The sequence below is a fragment of the Hyla sarda genome, unplaced genomic scaffold, assembly GCF_029499605.1.
Source record: "Hyla sarda isolate aHylSar1 unplaced genomic scaffold, aHylSar1.hap1 scaffold_332, whole genome shotgun sequence".
NCBI lineage: Eukaryota > Metazoa > Chordata > Amphibia > Anura > Hylidae > Hyla > Hyla sarda.
Window position 1 is genome coordinate 12,345 of NW_026610065.1, and position 14,725 is coordinate 27,069.

The window sequence follows — 14,725 nt, forward strand, 5'->3', positions numbered from 1 at the left end:
ACAGTCCAGGATTAAAATTTTTCCCTGTTCTATTCCAATGGAGTAACTGAAAAACCTGGAATTTTGGTGTGCCTTGAGGACTGGGTTGCAAAACACTGCTCTTGTAGATCGTCCTCACTAAATAGTGGAGCTGAACCCACAGCATAAGATACTTCTGTAGGAGAGGGAACAGCATAAGACAGAGGCAATGGGAGGACAGGGACTGCTCCTGGGCCATGCCAACTGAGGGTTGTGTCTGAGGAACCCACCAACTGTTGACTGGGGGTGTCAGATGTCACCCGAGTTGAAGTGGATGACAGTCTTAACTACTCAATGACGGCAAATGGGTTGCTGGTCGAGACACGACTGCTAGCTGATACCAGGAGCTCAGGCCTCCTGCTGCCACTTGCCCCTAGTCTGCTGCGACCTCTGCCTGATGAATTTAGGCCTCTGCTACTCTGCCTCTGGACGTCCTGGCACATCTCTGCCTGACATACTTAGTGCGTATATGAGGGAAATACAATACGCTCCACTACTATTAAAACAGTATTTGTCTACAACACTAGCAGGTGTGTACTTTTGGCTGGCCTTTCACAGTATTGAGGCCCTTAAGACTAACCGGAAAAAAATGGTACACCACTTAGATGTATGCACAGGTTACATTTAAGAGGACAATAGGCTTTTAGTGCTCAGCTCACTCTAACTGGCTGGCTACTATTCGCTTGTCAGTTGTTGTACACACCAGTGCTGCAGCACAGAGTTGCTGTTTACTACACCCAAAATTGCACTGATTGACTGGGAGGTGAATCGCTGCTGTAAAAATGCTTTTCTGTGCAACACACACTGCTATGTCCCTCTCTCTCTGTAATAGAATGCTGATGTGAGTGCCCGTAAGATGTTGCTAATTGCATAGGGATGACATCACAAGGGTGGCTGGCTGCTGATAGGCTGCATGCAATTCAGGGTCATCCCAACTACCCACCTTGCCTTCCCAGGTTTCCTTACCCCATGTCTTCACAAGTAGATCCGCCATTTTAGATGCCCGGCCCCTGGAGCCTGGACCGCACTAAATGGCGTTTAATTAAGCGATTCGCGATTAATTAATGCGGACGAATCGCGGTGAATCATTACGAATCAAATTTTTCCTGAAATTCGCAACAGATTCAGATTTGTCAGATTCAATTTGCTCATCCCTAATGCACATCTCCCCATGTTATAGGGGAAGTGCAGCCAACAATGATAGAAATGAAGGTTCGCACAAACAATACAGCAAACTGTTTTGCGGGCAGTGTCTCATAAACTATGTAGTAGTTTCATTTAATGAGTCAAGAGTTCTGCTAGATTGGTGCGTATATCCTACATGGCTCTGCCCATAAAATACCACCCTAACTTTATAAATAAATACATAAACAGTTTTCTTCATATTGGCCCGACATTTACATACCAGTGATCGTTGGCAATAAGGACTCCTGCAAGTTGGATCTCATGATCAGAGCCCGGGTGCTGCTTGCCCACTTTTGTTTGGCCCTCCTTTATTAGGTATAGAAGCACTTCAGAGAGCTGAGGATCCTCATTCAGATTGACTAAGCTGGGAAGTCTGTTGTCAACTTTGAAGCAAACCCCAGCTTTCTGTTTTAAAGATAAGGAAAAGTATTTTGTACAAGAAAAAGCATAAGAAGAATGAGAAGAATGATTTGTAGAGTAAATTTAGGACATACTGTACCTGCAGCTCTTTTGCTTCTTCTATTTTTTGATGTTTGGCAAGCTTAAGTTTTTCTTCCCAAGATCTGAAACCATGTATACCAGTGAAGCTAGTGAACACTATACACAGTTATTTATCGAACAAAATTAATAGAGGGGATATTTTTATCTAACCCCCTCTATAATGAATCAAGGAGTTTATTCTTCACCCTATACTTAAGTGTAGCCTTTTTAAGCAGTTTCTTTCAACTTTAAGTGCCAACAGAAAATGGTCTATTTTGTTTTTAAATCAAGTTAAACATATTGGAACATAAAAAAATAAAAAAGAAAAGAAAATAAACTGAATGTAGAAAATTTGACAATATTTGAAATATTCCTGAATTTTATTTTTATTTTTTATTTTGGCCACCAATTCTTAGAACTGGATGCTTCCTGTTCTGTAGAGCAGAGCAAAGCCTTCAAGGCCCACCAACAGCCCAGGATTGGAATTTTCCCTGTTCTATTCCAATAAAGTTAAAAAATAAAAGAATAAAATTAAAAAAATAAGAATGTTGGTGGGCCTTGAAAACTGAGTTTGAGACCATCGGCAGGATTACACCAGACCAGTATATAGGTAAGAGATTGCATTTACGATAGTGAACGACCACAGCTCCACTCCTTCTCCACTCTGCTTAAAGGGGTATTCCAGGAAAAAACTTTTTTTTATGTATATATCAACTGGCTCCAGAAAGTTAAACAGATTTGTAAATTACTTCTATAAAAAAATCTTAATCCTTCCAATAGTTATTAGCTTCTGAAGTTTTCTGTCTAACTTCTCTATGATGATGTCACGTCCCGGGAGCTGTGCATGATGGGAAAATTTCCCCATAGGAACTGCACAGCTCCCGGGACGTGAGTCATCATTGAGCAGTTAGACAGAAAACTTCAGAAGCTAATAACTATTGGAAGGATTAAGATTTTTTAATAGAAGTAATTTACAAATCTGTTTAACTTTCCGGAGCCAGTTGATATATCAAAAAAAGTTTCTGCCTGGAAAACACTCCCATAAAAGTCCATAGGCCAGCTCCTGTTTTTAGCTCATGTCCTGAAAATGCTACTAATCTATCAGCATAATGTTCTACAACAAGACATGTTTAACAAATTGATATATTTTGTGGGAAAACAATTCAGTATAACTTGTAATTAATGACTAAAATTCCTGCTCTTTCCAAGTCCAGTGGACAATGTTTATTATAGGACCATTCACTGGACTCAAACATGGAAAGATCACAGATTTTAACAAGGGGTTGTCTCATCTCCTTACCTCTACTTTTTCCAGTTCCTCTGGCCTGTTAGCAGCATACAGATGTGTTCGGGAAAGTCAAAAAGTAGCATAAGCGTGGAAGTTACATAATTTGCCTAACTCAAAATGACTAATGAAAGTTGAACAAGCAACATAGCCGCACAGGTTACTATGTTAACATAACTTAAAGTAAACAATGTGGCGGATTGGTATGGCTAACGGGGAGGCGGCTGGAGTTACAAACACAGTATGAACTTGCTACAAGTTTTTGTGAACCAACCAAAGCACTCTACCATCTGTCAGGACACAGAGTGCTCCAGGGGACTAGATAACAAGTCCTCCTCCAGCTCCTTATTCCAGTTCTGATGACCCCCAAGGACCAAATTTCACTCTAGCCAGTGTGAACATGTGTGGTGAGGGTGTTGGAAGGGCAGATGTTGTTTACCCTTAGGGCACATGGTATTAACCCTATGTGTTTGTGACACCAGGGCATGGTTATCCTCTACACCACCCAAGGTATGGCTGCTGGTTCCTGGGCCAGGCGCAGGGGAAATAATCACTCCGATGCAAGGGTACGGAACAGCAGCTTTACTGAGGCAGACAGATGTTAAAGTCTTTACAACTCAGATTAGACCCAAGGAGGTGACCAGTGAACTTCAGGAGGCTTGTTGATTCACTGGGACTTGTAGCGGACTTGGACTCAATTATGCAACCCACGCTGACTTTAGACTTTACCATGCTGACTTCTCTCCTGTATTTGTGCTTACCAGGCTTTGACTTTGACCTGTAGGAGGTTCCACTGGTAGTGGCTGCATGGCTAGGCCTTGGTCTCCCTCAGGAACACCAGACACTCTCAGGTCTTCACTTGACTGTACCACAGCTAAGACTGAAACTGGCTAGCTCCTCCCAGCTATATATGGGAGCAATTTGGAGGGGTCCTATAGGTCACCAACAAGTCACCTGGTCATTTACACCTTCTTTGGTTACATAGGGCTTAACGACAGGATTTAACCCCTTAAAGGGGTACTCCGGTGGATAACATTTTTTTTTTTAAATCAACTGATGCCAGAAAGTTAAAAAGATTTGTAAATGACTTCTATTAAAAAAAAATCTTTACCCTTCCAGTACTTTTTAGCATATGCATGCTACAGAGGAAATTTCTTTTTGAATTGTTTTTGTCTTGTCCACAGTGCTCTCTGCTGACACCTGATGCCCGTATCAGGAACTGTCCAGAGCAGGAGACAATCCCCATAGCAAACCTATCCTGCTCTGGACATTTCCTTACACGGACAGAGGTGTTCGCAGAGAGCACTGTGGACAAGACAAAAAAGAAATTCAAAAAGAAAAGAACTTTTTCTGTAGTGAACCGCAGCAGATAAGTACTGGAAGGATTAAGGTCTTTTAATAGAAGTAATTTACAAACTTTTTTAACTTTCTGGCACCAGTTAATTTAAAAAAATAAAAATTGTTTACCACCGGACCACCCCTTTAAGGACTGAGGGTTTTTCATTTTTTGCACTCTTTGTCCTCCTAATCATTTTTTACATTTTGCATCTAAAAATCCACATGATGGCTTATTTTTTGTGCCACCAATTCTACTTTGTAATGACATCAGTCATTTTACCCAAAAATCTATGGTGAAACGGAAAGAAAAAAATCATTGTGTAACAAAATTGAAGAAAAAAATGCCATTTTGTAACTTTTGGGGGCTTCAGTTTCTACGCAGTACATTTTTTGGTAAAAATTACACCTCTTTATTCTGTAGGTCCATACGGTTAAAATGATACCCTACTTATATAGGTTTGATTTTGTTGTACTTCTGGAAAAAAATCATAACTACATGCAGGAAAATTTATACGTTTAAAATTGTCATCTTCTGACCCCTATAACTTTTTTTATTTTCCACATACGGGGCGGTATGAGTGCTAATTTTTTGCGGTACCATTTTGGTGTTGATCAAACTTTTCGATTGCTTTTTATTCATTATATAAAAAAAGTGACAAAAAATATGCTATTTTGGACTTTGGAATTTCTTTGCGCGTACGCCATTGACCGTGAAGTTTAATTAACGATATATCTTTATAATTCGGACATTTCCGCACGCGGTGATACCACGTTTTTTTTTTTATTTACACAGTTTTTTTTTATGGGTAAAGGGAGGTGATTCAAACTTTTATTAGGGAATGGGTTAAATGATCTTTAACTTTTTTATTTCACTTTTTTTTGCAGTTATAGCCCCCATAGGGGCTATAACACTGCACACACTGATCTTTTACATCGATCATTGTTATCTCATAGGATAATATTGATCGATGATTCTGCCGCTTCACTGCTCATGCCTGAATCTCCATCGGCGACGCAGGAGGAAGGTAAGGACCCTCCTTGTGTCTGCCAGCTGTTTGGGATACCGTGATTTCACTGCGGCGGTCCCGGACAGCTCGCTGAGCAAGCCGGTAGCAGTTTACATTCACTTTAGATGCGGTGACCAACTTTGATTGCCCCGTCTAAAGGGTTAATAGCACACAGCACCATGATCAGTGGCACGCTATTAGCCATGGGTCCCGGATGTTCGAGGCCAGGCCCGACCTGCTATGACATGGGGCCACGCCGTAGTCCCGCGTTATAGAAAGGGAGCAGACTCAGGGCGTACAGGTACGCCCTGCATCCTTAAGGAGTTAAAGATACAAACACTTAACACATTAATGCAATACATTAACTCTTTAGAGGCAATGAAAGTTCCGAGGAGTGTGAGGGCCAGGGGACTGGGACTGAGTCCACCTGATAGGACCAATAGTGTACAGAAAGGCCACCACACATCGTTCCCTATCGACAGTGGATTGAAAACTACCAGCCAGCGATGGCAGCAACATACATGCCACCCCACTGAGACGCCGCATTACTGTGGAGTTTGTTTTTTCCCCACTGAGATGAACTTGAGAAGCGTAGCATATTGCAGTCATACATTGAGGGACCTAGGTATGCTAACATCATCTGGATTTTTATTTTACTTACTTTTGGGTCTCTGTTAGCTGCCTTTCTTGGACAGATAAACGTTCTCTCAGGGAACATATCTCCTGTAAGCTGGCCTCATATACAGCCTGATCCACCCCTTGTACACACTGCTGAGCAGCCCGGAGTTTGTCAATCTCAGACTTTAGCTCTGATAAAAGGATAAAAAAAGGTCACCAAAAGAATGAAAAAATAAAATTGTAGACCTTTTTAAATTCATTAGCGAGTAATAAGTCAAAAATATATATAGTAATCCATTTACCTCTTATCAGAGCAGCATTAGAGTCTTCATTTACTCTGGCCACATTGATGATGTTCCTGGCTTGTGAGGCATACCGTAGAGTACTAAGACTCTCCTCCAGGTTCACAGAGGCAGGACTGACTGTAGCAATCATCGCAGTTTTGGAATTTCCCCCTAAACTCTCTCTTAGGAGCCTTTTAAAAAGTAGTAAAAAGAAAACATTACTTTTTCACCTATTTCATAAAAACAATTGCATACACACTTTTTGCACATATACAGCCCTGGAAAAAGTTAAGAGACCACAAATTTTTAAAACAAAAAGATAATTTTATTACTACAAAAAGATTGATAAAACATTTACTCCACAAGTCCCAATACAGGGGTGATCCACATTTCTGGTCTGTGTTTTCCATTTGTGATGCTTTGTCCATGTGCGTCCTGACAGTGCTGACATTCTTCACCTGATTCAGGTGGTGTCGCTGCAACCAGGGTCCACCTAGACATGTGAGTTATATATACTCTTTACTCAGTTTTTTTGTTTTTCCATTGTGCGAGGTGTACTTTGTAGTCTTGTATTCTTTGGATGTCATGACATAACCGAATAGGAGGAGTTTATTATTTTCCCTTTATGTACTGTATACAGTTGTACTATTTAGCCTATAGGCTATACCTAGTCAATTTGTTCCCATGTGCCAAGTTTTTATGTGGTCTTCCCCTTATTTGGGATGCAGACCTTACAGTGATATTGTACACTGGCTGGAGACCTGTATTGGGACTTGTCCTCCACAACAGAAAACTCCACAACTCCTTTTCAAAAGGTTTCATCCGTATTTGTTCTAATAAAGTGTATACCTTTTTAATAACTTTCCTGTCTGCGCCATATTGTTTTTGTGTTTCATGTTTGATTCTATTTGCACAATTTGATAAGTTATTTTTTTGGCCCATGTTCCATGTTAGGGTGGCTTTACACTCAATTTTCCTTGAGGGTATTGTCTACACGGCAGAATGTCTGTGTGGAATTCTACTGGAATATTTCACACCGACAGTCCGCTGCAACAGAGTCTCATTAATTTCAATGGAATTTTGCGGTTGCCGCAGAAACTCTGATTCCATCACCCACAAAAAGAATACACTTGTCTATTCTTTTTGCAGATTTTGCTGAGATTCCTTGCCATCTATTAGACAGTACATTTCCAAGCGGTCCTAGTGTCCACCGGATTATTAAATTGTGCAGAATGTCTGCCCGGGCGGACATTCCCTACATTTTCAGCCATGTGAACATGGCCTAAGTCTGCATCTCTACATTTATGGGTGCCACGTTATTCCAGTGTCTGTTAGATTTCAGTAAAGGTACACCTAATTTAACTTAAAGGGGTACTCTGCCCCTAGACATCTTATCCCCTATCCAAAGAATAGGGGATAAGATGTCTGATCAGGGGGGTCCTGCTGCCGGGGACCCCCGCGATCTCTGCTATGGCACCCCAGACATCCGATACACGGAGCAAACTTCGCTCCCTGCCGGATGAATAGCGATGCGGGGCGGAGGCTCGTGACTTAAGTCACGTCCCACTCGTGACATCACGACCATGCCCCCTCAATGCAAGTCTATGGGAGGGGGCGTGACAGCCGCCACGCCCCTTCCCATAGACTTGTATTGAGGAGCATGTCCGTGATGTCATGAACCTCCGCCACTGCACCTGATGCTCTAAACGAACACCGGGTGCAGCAGGGAGATTGCGAGGGTACCCAGTGGCGGGACCCCCAAGATCAGATATCTTATCCCCTATCCTTTGGATAGGGGATAAGATGTCTAGAGGCAGAGTTCCCCTATAAGAACCCGATTATGTGATTACCTGAACCAAATCTAATTTTATGAGGAAGTGTAAAATCAAATGCTGTGGTCATCACTATCCTCTTAGTAGGATTAGCTGGATGGTAGAACAGTGCAAGCAGTTCCTTAAAAGGTTATTTAAACACCAGTATGACAAAGTTGAAAAGAAAAGCTATGAGTGAAGAAAATAAGGGTTCAATTCTGGCTTCACTAGCAGATGGAAAATTTCAAAAGACAGTGGTTCAACAAGATAAAGCAACAGACATTGGAGGCAACGCATCCACAGACTGGCTGAGAAAAAAAACCTGTTTTCCCATTGACTGCAATGACAGTCAACTCCTTTGAACTTCACTCAACAACGTAGGAGGACATCAAAACGAGAACTACAAAAAGAATAGCAAACAGCAGCGGGGGTGAAGTGCATGGCGTGGACAGTTCAAAATGCAGCCACTGAAATATTCTGGGTATGCCATGTAAACATACCCTAATGGTTAGACAGAGACCTGGAGAGGCATACAAGCCAGTGTGTCTCACATCCACTGTGTAATTTGGTGGAGGATTGATAATGATCTGGAGAGGTTTTAGCAAGGCTGGAATCCAGCACATTTGTCTTTGAGAAGTAGACATCAAGACAATATTCTACAGACAACATTACTCCTAAATTCCAATAAAACTATTGTCATTATTAACTATTGAGGTAACTGTTTATTTTACTCAAACACATTTTTATAGTAAAATCAGAGAATATGATATGTTTCAGTGGTCTCAATTTTTCACAGAGCTGTAGCATAAACTACTGTATAATGTTTTTGTTTAAGGCCGGGTTCGCACTTCAGATTCAGAGTGCGGCCAACGTCGACCGATTCAGAACTGCGCAAACATTGCCATCCCCATAGATGGCAATATCCGCGGAGTGGAAATCTGCAAGAACATTGAACACGTTCAATGTTCTGGTGGAATTTTTTAAGTTGATTTTCTGGGTGTAAAGGCCGCCTCAACCTTGGAAATAAGAGTTCACATGCTTTTTATACACCTCACATTAGTGTCCCATTGTTTATTCCTGTTTTTGGGAAGACCATGAGATCACTCTTGGCATTCTCCATTAGGGGAGAAAGTAAGAATGAATGTGTGTTCATTATGCTGTTTGTACATTAAATAGGCAAGGGTTTTAGTGCTGCTTCAGATCCATAGCAGGATCACTTTAGCATACAATATGAGCAACCTCGATTTATTCTGCTATAGTTTTATGTTAAAACTAGTTTTTATAGTTAAGCAGCTATACATAAATGTATAGTCAAATAAAGATGCCAATTGGAAAATAATGAAGAATGACTGCTTGCCCAGATGTTTTTAAGCCACCTTACATTGGAAGTTTTTAAGAGGGCCAGGAGGAGGAGGAGACTTGCAGAGGAATTTCTCATCCCCGCATAATTTGTGCAGGTTCACACCGGACTTGCTTGGGCATTTTAATTGCTGCAACAATTTCACCAATGTCCTACCAGTTTATAACATCGGAACAAAAACAATTACCATATCACAGACCATTTAGTAAAGCCAATGACAGAATCATAAGATGTACTTAAAGAATAAATCTATGATCATACCACAAAATCTTTATCAGGCATATGGTAAATAATAAGACAACCCTTTGGGTACTTCATATTATAACTGTATTGCACAATTCCTGCTGATATCAGAAAACGGCCTGAGGGGAGGAAAATGCATTCTGGTCTCTTGAGTCCTAGAATCATGAGCCAACAAGATGAACACATGTGCTGAGGCTGCAGATGACTTACCAAGTGAGTAGAGATTCTCTGTAGGGTATAAAACTTCTCTTGTGGACATCTGACATCTCTGCTAGAGCGGATATCACTTTGCCCAGAGTAAGCAGCGACTTATTGATGCTGGCACCTTCCTGAAATTCAGGGAACATGAAGTCAGCAATAACTATGAAAAAGGGAAATAGTCTCTTAACCTAAAGAAAAACTGTGTAAGTGGTGGGGATTTATTAAGAAAGTTAGAAAGCTTTTGAAACTGCTTTTTTCTCTATGTTTGTCGCACAATGGGTCCGTGTGACTTTCTGTGAAACAATTGCTTTAGAAACGTTTCCATGATTTTTACCCATTTAGAACACTTTGTGCTGTGGTCACTGATTTACTAAGTGTGAGTGTAGCAAAATTGTCCTACAATCTCAGACATAGGCGGTTTCTAAGGTCAATTCAGCCCTCCCCTAAATTTTCTGTGCAACTTTTGAGTCATGGTATATGCGACTTTTCACACAAAAGTTGTATGTCCACACAAAATCTGCAACTTTTTTTAAAAATTGCATCAGCAAAATTGATCAACGTCCGGGCGCCGTTTGATAAATTTGGCACATTTCTGCAACTATTATAGCAACTTTTGTGCTCTAAAATAGTTTAGAATTCACACCACTCTTTGTAAATGCCCCTCTAAATGTATAAATACTAAGGGAGGAAGGCTCATAGTGGGCTGCTATATGTATGTAAATTATAGATGCTCCTGATATGCAAAACTTGTAGAGGTCAGCAGACAAAGCCTAGAGAGAGGGTTTTGGACAATACCCATATTTACATGGTTTGCGATACCTTCAGTCTTGCTCTGTCTTGAATTGCTGATTAAGAAGAGTTAGAAACATGAGTTGAAAGTATTGTTTTCTATTTTGCTTTTAAAAGTGAGATATATCATGCACAAACCTATCCCCTATTCGCAGGACCCCTGGCTCTGGGAATGGGGCATGTGGACCCCCGCAAAAGCATATCTTTATGGGAGGGCTGTTCGGCTATCTTCGGCTCTCCCATAGAGAGATGGAGGGGGCATGTTGGCTGCGCTTCATGGTGATGGTGATGGGGGTGGGGACTTCTGAGCGTTCAAAATCCTCCGTTCCCAAGAAGAGCCATGACGACCCCTGCCCCTCCATCTAAAACGTATCCCCTATGCCGCTGTAAAGAACACTGGTGAGGCCTCACTTGGAGTATTTTGCGCAGTACTGGAGGCCGTATCGCCAAAAGGATATAGATACTCTAGAGAGAGTTCAAAGAAGAGCTATTAAACTAGTACGTGGATTGCAGGACAAAACTTACCAGGAAAGGTTAAAGGACCTTAACATGTATAGCTTGGAAGAAAGAAGAGACAGAGGGCATATGATAGAGACTTTTAAATACATAAAGGGAATCAACAAGGTAAAGGAGGAGAGGAGATTTAAAATAAGAAAAACTACCACAAGAGAACAGTTTTAAATTAGAGGGGCAAAGGTTTAAAAGTAACATCAGGAAGTATTCCTTTACTGAGAGAGTAGTGGATGCATGGAATAGCCTTCCTGCAGAAGTGGTCGCTGCAAATACAGTGAAGGAGTTTAAAGGGGTACTCCGGTGCTTAGACATCTTATCCCCAATCCAAAGGATAGGGGATAAGATGCCTGACCGTGGGACTCCTGCCGCTGGGGACCCCCGTGATCTTGCACGTGGGACCCAGTTTGTAATCAGTCCCTGGAGCGTGTTCGCTCCGGGTCTGATTACGGGCGATCACAGGGCGGGCGGCATGTGACGTCACGTCTGCACCCCCTTGTGATGTCACGCTCCGCCCCTCAATGCAAGCCTATGGGAGGGGGCATGACAGCTATCACGCCCCCTCCTGTAGGCTTGCATTGAGGGGCGGAGCGTGACGTCACACGGGGGCGCAGGCGTGACGTCACACGCCGCCAGCCCTGTGATCACCTGTAATCGGACCCGGAGCGAACACGCTCCGGGGACTGATTACAAATGGGGTGCCGCGTGCAGGATCACGTGGGTCCCCAGCGGCAGGACTCCCGTGGTAGGGCATCTTTATCCTCTATCCTTTGGATAGGGTATAAAATGTCTAAACACCGGAGTACCCCTTTAAACATGTATGGGATAAGCATAAGGCTATCCTTCATATAAGATAGGGCCAGGGACTATTGATAGGATTCAGAATATTGGGCAGACTAGATGGGCCAAATGTATCTTATCTGCCGACACATTCTATGTTTTTGTTTCTATGCATATAGGGGATAAGTTTTTGTTCATGATACTTCCTTTTCCAAGAAAAATGAGTGGTGGGACTTGAGTTTAGCATGCAGCCATACTTCCAGATAACTGTAGTTTAGGTTCTGTGAAATCCCCATAAGTATACAGTGTCCTACATAAGTACCAATGCCTTCCTGTGTACATCTTGTGCTATGTATGCAAATCTTTAACAGCTGTTTGAGGGAGCATATTGCTGTAGAAGATGTGAGCTTGTTGTGCATTTGAAAGCTTAGTGTCTGGATCTATATAATGACTTGCAACACTGAGTGGTAGGGATAACATGAAGGAGTCTGTTGCTCACTAAGATAGCAATCTCTGGGAAGGGGAGCATAGTGATAGGGAGGTGCAGGAGAAAAAGACATGTAGATTTGTGACAAAAGGTATGGATCAGAGGCTTCCCGTTCCATAAACTAACATAGGCAATATGGCTTGCCCCAAACAGCTGATCAGCAGGTGTGTTGAATGTCAGCGCCCTGCTGATCAGATTTTGGTGGCTCAATCTTTTAATAGGCTATGAATTTTTCCTTAAAATTCTTTACAGTTTGTTATCAGGGAAGCTTAACACTAAGGATTCAGCTTCCTAGATGCTGAATTTATTGCAAGGGACCTGCTTTGGTCAGATGTTTACACCAATGGGACAAGCAGAGGGTCTTGAGGGACTTAAAATTCAAATCCAATATTAGCCAGTAATATTAGTATATAAATATTAGTAGAAAAGGAACAAAGGGTTTGCCTATAAATAGTTATTCCCTATCCTTCAGCAGCCAAGAATTCATGAACTAGGAACAGAGTTGAGCTAAGAATGGGGGGGGGGGGGGGGGGTTGTGAGAGTACCGTATTTTTTGCACTATAAGACGCACCTAACCATAAGATGCACCTAGGTTTTAGAGGAGAACAAGAAAAAAAAAAACACAGCAGCCCCCCCCCCCCTTGTAGACAGTGCCCCCTTGTAAACAGCAGGCCCCCCCTTGTAGACAGTGCTCCCTTGTAAACAGCAGGCCCCCTTGTAGATAGTGTCCCCATGGTAGTTGCTCACTTGCGGTTGCCGCTCCGCTCCCCTGTTCTGCCATCCGCTTCCCCGTTCTGCCGTCCGCATCATAGCGTCCTCTGGAGGAGCATGTGATGTGTGTGTCACATGTTCCTCCATAGGACGCCATGATGCGGGCGGCAGAACGGGGCTGCGGGCGGCATAAAGGGGCTGCGGGCGGCATAACGGGGCTGCGGGCGGCCGCACTGCAGCAGGTATCGGCCTTGGTATCAGGGACATTAAAACGAGTCCCCGATACAATGCAAATGCCGGGTATCGGCACATACATTCGCTCCATAAGACGCACAGACATTTCCTTCCCACTTTTGAGGGGGAGATTAAGTGCATCTTATGGAGCAAAAAATATAGTATATCCCCTGAAAAAGGAGCAGCAGTAACACGTGTGCACCACCACTGCATTTATTTTTTATGGGGACTGCTGAGGATAGCCAAATACACTGTTCAACTATCTTCCGCAGCTCCCAAAGACAATGAATTAATCGAATATGCAAACGCTGCTCAGTTTCCCGTTCGAGACTGGGGGGGCGTCTGACTGCTGGGATAGTTCTCCCTGAAATCAGTCCTAAAGATAAGGCATAGATAATAGTTGTGGGTAAAGCCTTCTTATTCAAGGCTTTTTGTAAAATACAGGCTTAAACTACAAAGTGATGTTCAGAAATCTGTAAAAGAATATTACACATCATACGAGTACACTGCTCATAAAAAATAAATGGAACCCTTAAATACCACAATGTAACTCCAAGTCAATTACACTTCTGTGAAATCACACTGTCCACTCAGGAAGTAACACTGATTGACAATCACTTTCCCATGCTGTTGTGCAAATGGAACAGATAACATGTGGAAATTATAGGTAATTAGCAAGACACCCCAATAAAGGAGTGGTTCTGCAAGTGGTGAGGATAGACTCAGTTCCTATGCTTCCTGGCTGATGTTTTTGCCACTTTTGAATGCTGTGGTGCTTTCAATCTAGTGGTAGCAGGAGAGAGTCTACAACCCACACAAGTGGCTCAGGTAGCTCATCCAGGATGGCACATCAATGCGAGCTGGGGCAAGGTGGTTTGCTATGTCTGTCGGCGTAGTGTCCAGAGCATGGAGGCACTACCAGGAGATAAGTCAGTACATCAGGAGACGTGTAGGAGGCCGTAGGAGGGCAACAACCCAGCTGCAGGACCGCTACCTCCACCTTTGTGCAAGGAGGATCAGAAGGAGCACTGCCAGAGCCCTGCAAAATGATGTGCATGTGTCCACTCAAACTGTCAGAAACAGACTCCATGAGGGGTTGTACAAGGGCCCGACATCCACAGGTGGGGGTTGCGCTTACAGCACAACACCGTGCAGGACATTTGGCATTTGCCAGAGAACACCAAGATTGGCAAATTCGCCACTGGCACCCTGTGCTCTTCAGATGAAAGCAGGTTCATGCTGAGCACATGTGACAGACGTGAGTATGGAGACGCCGTGGAGAACGTTCTGCTGCCTGCAACATCCTCCAACATGACTGGTTTGGCGGTGGGTCAGTAATGGTGTGGGGTGGCATTTCTTTGGGGGGCTGCACAGTCCTCCATGT

At 42.8% G+C, this 14,725-nt stretch overlaps 1 pseudogene; it reads right to left on the reverse strand.

Annotated features, from left to right (window-relative positions):
* The window catches only part of LOC130330293 (kinesin-like protein KIF14), a 79,635-nt pseudogene that overhangs the window by 9,878 nt on the left and 55,032 nt on the right, over positions 1-14,725 (reverse strand).